The sequence below is a fragment of the Schistocerca gregaria genome, unplaced genomic scaffold, assembly GCF_023897955.1.
Source record: "Schistocerca gregaria isolate iqSchGreg1 unplaced genomic scaffold, iqSchGreg1.2 ptg000214l, whole genome shotgun sequence".
NCBI classification, from domain to species: Eukaryota; Metazoa; Arthropoda; class Insecta; order Orthoptera; family Acrididae; genus Schistocerca; species Schistocerca gregaria.
This window is the reverse complement of record NW_026061742.1, coordinates 2,628,488-2,639,184: the sequence shown is the minus strand read 5'-3', so window position 1 is coordinate 2,639,184 and position 10,697 is coordinate 2,628,488.

Sequence of the window (10,697 nt, the reverse complement as noted above, 5' to 3'; positions counted from 1 at the left end):
CTTTCGTCATTTGCTATCGAATCTAATTAATTGCCAGATTTTCACATTGGCCGCTTTTCTTTCTGAAACGGTAACATTTATCGTCTGGAAATTTGTGCCACGTGTTTGCAATATGCGGAAAAATCTGAAAACATCATGATAGAACACAGAAAAAGCTTCTAAGAAGATGTAATCGAAAGTAGGAAGCAGTACTATTCACGTTTTAGCTATTGGTTATTTACTAATTTGCCGGCTTTGGTGCATTGGACATGATCTAGGACCTTAAGATTTTGCATAAAAGTACGTCCGTACGCCACGTTGCACGGGAGAATGTGGAAAGTGTTCATATGTATTAAAAACCTCAGAAATCCGCCCGCTTTCGTCATTTGCTATCGAATCGACTTATTTGCCAGATCTTCATATTGGCCGCTTTTCTCTCTGAAACGGTTACATTTATCGTCTGGAAATTTGTGTCACGTGTTTGCAATATGTGGAAAAAACTAAAAACATCATAATAGAACACAGAAAAAGCTTCCAAGAAGATGTAATCGAAAGTAGGAAGCAGTACTATTCAAGTTTAAGCGATCGGTTATTCACTTATTTGCGGCTTTGTTGCATTGGACATGAGCTAGGACCTTAGGATTTTGCATGAAATTACGTCTGTACGCCACGTTGCACGGGAGAATGTAGAAAGTGTTCATATGTAGTAAAAACCTGAGAAATCCGATCGCTTTCGTCATTTGCTATCGAATCGAATGTATTGCCAAATCTTCACATTGGCCGCTTTTCTCTTTGAAACAGTTACATTTATCGTCTGGAAATTTATGTCGCGTATTGCAATATGCGGAAAAAACTGAAAACATCATATCAGAACACAAAAAAGCTTCTAAGAAGACGTAATCGAAAGTAGGAAGCAGTACTATTCAAGTTTTTGCTATCGGTTATTCACTTATTTGCAAGCTTTGGTGCATTGGACGTGAGCTATAACATTAAGATTTTGCATGAAAGTACGTCTGTACGCCACGTTGCACGGGAGAATGAGAAAGGTGTACATAATAGTAACAACATGAGAAATCCGCCAGTTTTCGTCATTTGCGTTCGAATCGACTTAATGCCAGATCGTAACATTGGCCGCTTTTCTCTCTGAAACGGTTACATTTATCGTATGCAAAATTATGTCGCGTGTAGCGGTATGCGGAAAAAACTGAAAACATTATATTAGAATACAGAAAAAGCTTCAAAAAAGATGTATTTGCCAGTAAGAAGCAGTACTATTCAAGTTTCAGTTATCGGTTTATTCACTTATTTTCCGGCTTTTGTGCATTGGACATGAGCTAGGACCTTAGGATTTTGCAAGAAAGTACGTCTGTACGAAACGTTGCACGGGAGAATGTGGAAAGTGTTCATATGTAGTAAAAACCTGAGAAACCCGATCGCTTTCGTCATTTGCTATCGAGTCGAATGTATTGCCAGATCGTCCCATTGGCCGCTTTTCTCTCTGAACAGGTTACATCCATCGTCGACAAAATTATGTCGCGTGTTGCGGTATGGAAAAAAACTGAAAACATTATATTAGAACACAGAAAAAGCTTCGAAGAAGATGTAATCGCCAATAAGAAGCAGTACTATTCAAGATTTAGCTATCGGTAATTCACTTATTTGCCGGCTTTGGTATATTGGACATGACCGACGACCTATAGATTTCGCATGAAACGACGTCTGGAAATCACATTGCGCGGGGGAATGTGAAAACTGTTCATATGTAGTAAAAATTTGAGAGATCCACCCGCTTTCGTCATTTGCCATCGAATCGACTTGATGCCAGATCGTCACACTGGCCGCTTTTCTCTCTGAAACAGTTACATTTATCGTCTGGAAATGTATGTCGCGTATTGCAATATGCGGAAGAAACTGAAAACATCATATTAGAACACAAAAAAAGCTTCTAAGAAGATGTAATCGAAAGCAGCAAGCAGAACTAAACTATTGACTTATTTGCCGGCTTTGGTGCATTGAACATCAGTTCAAATGGCTCTGAGCACAATGGGACTCAACTGCTGAGGTCGTTAGTCCCCTAGAACTTAGAACTACTTAAACCTAACTCACCCAAGGAGATGACACACATCCATGCCCCATTCAGGATTCGAACCTGCGACCTTAGCAGTCGCACGGTTGGACATGAGCTAGGACCTTAAGATTTTGCATGAAAGTACGTCTGTACGCCACGTTGCACGGGAGAATGTGAAAAGTGTTCATATGTACTAACAACATGAGAAATCCGCCCGTTTTCGACATTTGCCATTGAATCGACTTATTGCCAGATCGTCATATTGGTTACTTTTCTCTCTGAAACGGTTACATTTATCGTTTGTAAAGTTATGTCGCGTGTTGGGGTGTGCGGAAAAAACTGAAAACATTATATTAGAAGACAGAAAAAGCTTCAAAGAAGATATAATCGAAAGTAGGAAGCAGTAATATACATGCTTTAGTTATCGGTTATTCACTTATTTGCCGCCTTGGTGCATTGGACATGAGCTAGGACCTTAAGGTTATGCATGAGAGTACGTCTGTACGCCACGTTGCACGGGAGAATATAAAAAATGTTCATATGTAGTAACAACATGAGAAATCCGCCCGTTTTCGACATTTTCCATCGAATCGACTTAATGTCAGACCGTCATATTGGCCGCTTTTCTCTCTGAAACGGTACATTGGACATGAGCTAAGATCTTAAGATTTTGCATGTAAGTACGTCTGTACGCCACGTTGTACGGGAGAATGAGAAAAGCTTTCATATGTAGTAACACCATGAGAAATCCGCCCGTTTTCGTCATTTGCATAAGAATCGACTTAATGACAGATCGTCACACTGGTGGCTTTTCTCTCTGAAACGGTTACATTCATCGTATACAAAGTTATGTCGCTTGCCGCGGTATGCGCAGTCACTAAAAGCACTATAGTAGTCACAGAAGAAGCTTCTAAGAAGATGTTATCGGCTAGTAACAAGCAGTAGTAGTCAAGTTTTAGTTATCGGTTATTCACTTATTTGCCGGCTTTGGTACATTGGACATGACCGACGACCTAAAGATTCAGCATGAAACGACGTCTGGAAACCACGTTGCACGGGAGAATGTGAAACTGTTCATACGTAGTAAAAACTTCAGAAATCCGCCCGCTTTCGTCATTTGCTATCGAATCGACTTTATTGCCACATCTTCACATTGGCCGCTTTTCTCTCTGAAACGGTTACATTTATCGTCTGCAAAATTATGTCGCGTGTTGCGGTATGCGGAAAAAAATGAAAACATTCTATTAGAACACAGAAATATCTTCTAAGAAGATGTAATAGCCAGTAAGAAGCAGTACTATTCAAGTTTTAGTTATCGGTTATTCCCTTATTTGTCGGCTTTGGTGCATTGGACAAGAGCTAGGACCTTACGATTTTGCATAAAAGTACGTCTGTACGCCATTTTCAGTTGTCAAACGGCTTCTAAAACCGAACTGTTCATTTGACAGCAAATTGTGTGATATCAAATGATCAATTAAACTTACATGCACAGCCTTTTCGGTAACTTTTGCAAACACTGATGGCATAGAAGTAGGTCTAAAATTAGCTACATTATCCCTTTCTCCCTTTTCATAAAGCGGCTTTACTGATGAGTACTTTAATCGGTCAGGAAACTGACCAGTTCTAAAGGAATAATTGCAAATATGGCTAAATACAGGACTAACATGTGCAGCACAGTACTTTAACATGCTGCTAGGCACTCCATCATATCCATGAGAGTCCTTAGTCTTCAGTGATATAGTTATTGACTCAATCTCTCTCTTATTTGTATCACAGAGGAGTATTTCAGACGTCAATCTCAGAAAGGTATTTGCTAAGAAATTTGTATGATTTCCTGTTGGAACTAAATTTTTATTTAGCTTGATTGTGACTACTTCGAACATTTTGATATAATTCGCCCTATGTTTTACATGAAATCATTATCCCACTAGTCAGCCAACTGTGCTGTCTATTACTGCTAGTACCCCATTCAGAATGTTTTAATGGAAAACAACTCTCAAAGAGCATGAGAAATGTGCCATGGAAAGCATTGTATTTATCATCTGTATTATTGGCACTATAAACATCTTGCCACTCTTGTTCCTTGACAAGTTTTAAAAAACACTCTATTGCTGTTGGATTGACTTTCCTACGTTCTTTGTAACTAAATATGACATTGAGTTGAGTACAAAAACCTTTTAGTGTTAAAATTTGTGCATTATGGTCTGAAAGGCCATTCACACTTTTACTAACAGGATGCCCATCTAGTATTGAGGAACGAATAAAAATATTGTCTATGACCGTGCTACTATTCGCCTGCACCCTAGTTTGAAAAAAAAACACAGTTGGCATCAGATCATATGAATTTAGGTGATCTACCAACATCATTTTTCTTGGGACCGAGCGAGGTGGCGCAGTGGTTAAGGCACTGGACTCACATTCGGGAGGACGACGGTTCAGTCCCGCGTTCAGCCATATTGATTCAGGTTTTCCGTGATTTCCCTAAATCACTCCCGGCAAATTCTGGGTTAGTTCCTCTCAAAGGGCATGGCCGACTTCCTTCCCCATCCTTCCCTAATCCGATGAGACCAATGACATCGCTGTCTGGTCTCCTTCCCCAAACAACCCAACCCCCCTTTTTCTTGCACAATCATATACAAAATTAATATTGAAGTCCCCCACATATAACTACTTGCTGGTACTTCCTACAAAGTGAATCAAGAACCCTCTCTAGCTTAAGCAAAAATGCTCTGAAGTTGGAGTTAGAGGCCCTATAAACACAAGCAATTAGAAGTTGAGTTTCACTAAATTCAACAAATGCTGCACAACTTTCAAATATCTGTTCAGTGCAGTGTCGTGATAAGTCTATGGACTCAAATAACGTACTGTTTTTTATGTACGGTGACACCTCCCCACCCCGCAAGAAACTCCTTGAGAAACAGCCAGCTAATATGTAGCCTGGTAAAGGAAGCCTATAAATTATCAATTTATTGTAGTGGTGCTCTGATATACAAATAATTTCAGCGTTAACATCTGTTAGCAGTTCACTAACTTTATCCCTAATAACTCTTATATTCTGATGAAATATGCCAATTCCTTATCTACTTGGAAACATTACATCCTCTGGAGGAGAGCCCTTAGAGGCACGCCGGCCGCGGTGGTCTTGCGGTTCTAGGCGCTCAGTTCGGAACCGCGCGACTGCTACGGTCGCACGTTCGAATCCTGCCTCGGGCATGGATGTGTGTGATGTCCTTAGGTTAGTTAGGTTTAATTAGTTCTAAGTTCTAGGCGACTGATGACCCCATATGTTAATTTGCATAGTGCTCAGAGCCATTAGAACCATTTTTGAAACTTAGAAGCACTTCCTTTAAGCAGGTATACCAATCAGCTGACTTCAGTATTAAAAAGGTGCAGCTCTAACACCAACTACTACAGGAATTTTTCCATGAGTGACACCACTACCGCCACCACCACCCACTACACTGTCACCTATAAGCTTAGGTAGCCTCTCCTTCGCATACCTATTGAGGGGAAGGCCATGCCTAGTGAAACCCCATCTACTGATAGACCCAACTGGCACCACTGAGATGTGATCCATGCCCTCTCCCATCAGTGCACTCCCCAGCCCCACAATTACGCGCCCAACAGCCGCATTAAGGTGTGCCCGATCATTATGCTGAAACAGTTGCACGAAAAGCACATTAGTGCCACCAGTTTGAGTAGCTATCTTAACCAAGTCACCACTGACATCATACCCCCTGTCCCTATTGTGACTGCTCCCAGCACCACCCACTATCACTACCTGATCCTCCTTTGTAAAATTCTTACATAACTCCCCTATGCTTTCAGCCACCTGAGCCAACCCTGCATTAGGCTTCACAATGCTAGTGACCTGGTACTCACTCCACAAAACTTCTTGCAAATGCTGGCCCACACCTCTACCCGGTAACTACCTAGCAGCAGAACCTAGGCCTCCTAATTGCTGAGGACGGCTGCAAGTTACCTCCATATACAGCTACACGAGGCTCCTCTCCGCTCAACTTTGACAGTTTGTCGTATCTATTGCATGTATGCAAAGTAAAACTGTCTGACTACCTCCTTTTCCTATCTATCTTCTTGTCACCTGCCAGTTCCCATTCCCCAGCACCCTTCACCCTCCTCAACTTATCTAGTTCCTCCTTTGCGCATTGTAACTGCACCTGAAGGGCACAGATCTTACGCTCCTGCTCCTCTATTAACTTGTTTCTACTACAGATTCTACATTCCCAGGACAGGATCACCCTCAAATGACCACTGGCTTCCCCACTGCATTCCCCCCAATGAAAATACTTTGAACAAATCCCACAGCGTAATCCACTACTCACAAACCTACGACATAGCCATCACTTCTCACTCACGATAAAATTTTACAGTTACTAAAAAAAACTATACGTCTACGTTACCAAAGTTCAGTTACAAAAGCAGCACTATTTAAGAACTAACAACTATGGTCTCGAAATTCTCTGTCTACTAAGAAAGCAGCTTCTTGTATTAACACTACTACAACACAGCCGATACCAATACCAGCAAAACTTCACAAAATTATTGGCTAAAACCAAAAAATTTAAACTAAACGCCAGTTGAAAACTAAAGCACGAAATTTACTAAACGACTTCAACACACTGAAAACTCTATAAAACACAGCGAGCGAACGATTACAAGAGTTTATTAAGTCATTATTTCGCCAAAAATGGCAAGCAACACCACTGCAATCTATTCAGTTTAATAACTGTATTACAGAGCACAAACAAGTTCGTCAGTACTTAACTTATAACCGCTACAGAGGCAGTGCACGCCGCAAAATGTAAACACACTGATGAGGCGCGAGGCTTAGACGAACCATGAAAGCACACTCACAAATAATAGACCACTCGAGTCAATACCACAGGAAGAAAGACTGAGATAAATGAATATCCACAAATAATTTGCTTTTACGGCAAAAATAATAACACAAAAAAACTTTAAAATACGCAAATGAAGTCTAAAATTTATAAAACATTAACAAGCTATTTCAACAGCAGTGCAGCTCACGTGACGTCACACACATGATGATCTGCCCCCCCCCCCTTGGGAAGGTGCCTATCTACCCCACCTTCGAAATATGCCTATCTATCCCCCTCAGAAGATATCTACCGAGCTACCCATCCATGGAAGATCTCTGTCAACCTGCACCTCCCCTCCCCCCTCAGATGATGTCTGTATACCTACCCACACCCTTGGAATATGTCTGTCTACCTAAACCCCCTCCCCTTAGAATATGTATGACTACCTACCCCTCCCCACAGAATATGAATGTCTACCTACCCCACCCCTCGGGAGATGTCTGTGTACCCACCCCTCCCAGAAGATATCTACCTACACCTCCCACATCGGAAGATTTCATACTACCTCTACCCCATCGAAAGCTGTCTGTCTCTCATCGCCCCACCACCTAATATGTAATTCTACCTACTTGCCTCGTTAGAAAATGTCAGTCTACGTAACTCTCCACAGGAGATGTCTATCTACCTACCCCCTCGGCAGATGTCTGCCTACGTCACCCCCCTAAGGAAGATGTTTGTCCACCTACCTCACCCTGTGAAGATGTCTATCTACACCCCCACAAAAACTCTCTCCCCACCTCGTAAGATGTCTATCACCCTGAAAGATGTCTCTCAACCCCCCCCCCCCCCACACTAAGGAGATGTCTATCTACCTACCTGCCCTCTCGGAATTTGTCTGTCGACCTATCCCAACCCCTACTCAGCCCCCCCACTCGGAAGTTGTTTACCCCTGTCTCGGAAGATGTCTAGCGACCCCCAAACTTTGGAAGGTGTCTTCCAGCCCCTCAGGCGATGTCTGTCTACCCCCCCCCCCTCAGAAGATGTCTGTCAGCATACCAACCACCCTGGAATTAGTCTGTCTACCTACCAACTGCCTCGGAATATATCTGTCTACCTCCCACCTCGGAAAATGTCTTCCAAACACAGTCTCAGAAGAGCCCAGTCTACCAACTGCCAAATTTCAACCCCCGGAAGATTTCTATCCAACCCCCCCCCCACTTGGAATATGTCTATCTACCTCCACTCTCGGTAGCTATCTACACCCCCCTCTCAGAGAATCTCTAACCCCACTCTCATAGGATGTCTGTCTACCTACCCTCACCACCATTCGAAGATGTCTACCCCTTGGAGGATGTCTACTCCACCTGGAATATGTCTGTCTACCCACGTTGGATGATGTCTGTCTATCTACTCAGCCCCCCTGGGAAGATATCTGTTAAACTACCACCCCTTGGAATTTGTTTATCTATCATTACCTGCACAAAATATGTCCATCAACCTACAATCTCCTTCTGAAGATGTCTGTCTACCTACAGCTCCCGCTTGGAAGATGTCTGTCTACCTACAACCCCTCAGAAGACGTCTGTCTACCTATCTCCACATCAGAAAATGTCTGTCTCTCATCTCCCCACCCTTGGAATATGTCTGTCTACCTACACTCCCCATCGGAAATGTCTGTCTACCTAAGCTCCCTCAAACCATGTCCGATTAGCTATCCATCCTGGAAGATGTCTGTCTACCTACCCAACCATCAGAAGATGTCTGTCTACCTACCCCTCCCCCTCGGAAAATGTCTGTCTCTCATCCCCCTACCCTGAGTATATGTCTGTCTACTTACCTGCCCCCCCTTGGAAAGATCTCTGTATACCTAAACCCAGCCCTCAGAAGATGTATGACTACCTACCCCTCCCCTTGGAAGATATATGTTTTCCAACCCTCCCTTCAGAATATTTCTGCCTACCTACCATCTATCACAAAGGTTGTCTGTCAGCCTACAATTCCTTACAGGTGTCTGTCTACATACCCACCCACACTCGGAAAAAGTTTGTCTACCTGCCACTCCTTAGGAAATGTCGGTTACCAAACCCCTTAGAAGATGTCTGTCTACCTATACACCTCTGATGACGACTGTCTACCTAACCCCCCTCTGTAGATGCCTGTCTACCTACCCCCTTGGAATATGTCCGTCCTCCTACAACTCTTCAGAATATGTCTGCCTACCTACCCCCCTCTCGTAAGATATCTGTCTACATATCCCCCCCCCCCCCCCGCATGATCTGTCTACCTACCCCCTTCCCCTGTCATAAGATGAATGTCTACCTTAAACCCCTCAGAAGATGTATGCCTATCTACCCCGTTCAAATGATTCGATTTTATCCCTCCTGTGGGAGATATCTGTCTCCCTACCCCTACCTCTGAGGATATCTGTCTGCCTACCCCCCCCCCTCCCGGAAGTTGTTAAACTACCACTCCTCTGGGAAGATATCTACTCCCACATCAGAGAATGTCCACACCCCTCTTGGAGGATGTCTGTATACCAAAACGCATACTTTGGAAGATGTCTCACCCCCTTTGAAAGATGTCTGTCTACAATGAACACCCCGCAGAAGATGTCTGTGTACTGAACTCACCCTCAGAATATATCTCCTCCTAACCTACCCCCCCCCCTCCCTTGGAATATGTCTGTCTACCTATCCATTTCCCATAAGAAGATGACCTTATTCCCCTCAGAAGGTGTATGTCTACATGCCACGCCTCGGAACATGTCTGCCTACCTAAAACCCTCGGAAGAGGTCCATCTACCTCGCATCTTGGAAGATATTTATTTACACCCCTCTAGGAAGATATCTACCCCTGTCTTGGAGGATGACTACCTCCCTCTCGGATGATGTCTACCCTCTCTCTGAAGATGTCTGTCTACATACCCTCCTCTCGAAAGATATTTCTCCTCCCTCAGATGATGTAAGTCTATCAACCCTCAAATGGAAAATGTCTGTCCTCCTAATCCCCCTCGGAAGATGTCAGTATACCTACCCACCTGTCTGTCTATGTACCCCCACTCCCATGATGTCTGTCTACCTCCCCCTTAGGTATATGTCTGTATACCTACACCCATTCGGAAGATGTCTGTATACCAAACACCCCTCTGAAGATGACTATCTACCTACCCTGCCTCAGAAGGTGTCAGTTTACCTAACCCTTCGTCGGAAGATGCCTGTCTACAAAACTTCACTGGGAAGATGTCTGCCTACCTAACCCTGTCCATGATAATTGTCTGTTTACCAACACCTCTGCTTCGGAAGAGGTCTGTCTACCTACTTACACCCCTTGGAAGATGTCTCTCTACATCCCTCCAGTCATAAAGTATTGTCTACCAACCCATACTTCTGAATATGTCTGTCTACCTACCCCAGAAGATGATTGTCTAATTACCCCCTCATCTGAAGATGTCTGTCTACCTAGACCCCACTTGGAAAATGTATGTCTATGTACACCCCTCGGAAAATGTCTGTCTCCCTACACCCCCTCAGAAGATGTGTGTCTACCTACATGAACTTTTGTATGATATCTATCTATGACGCCCGCACTTGGAAGATGTTTGTCTACCTACCGCACCCATTGGAATATGTCTGTCTATGTACCCACCAACCATCGGAAGATGTATGTCCATCTACATATCCCCCTCAGAAGATGTCTGTCTACCTACACTCATCAGAAGATGTTGTCTACTTTCCACCATTTGAAAATGTCTCTCTACCTACCGCTCTTGGCAAATGTCATTCTACACCACCCCTCTGAAGAGGTCAGTT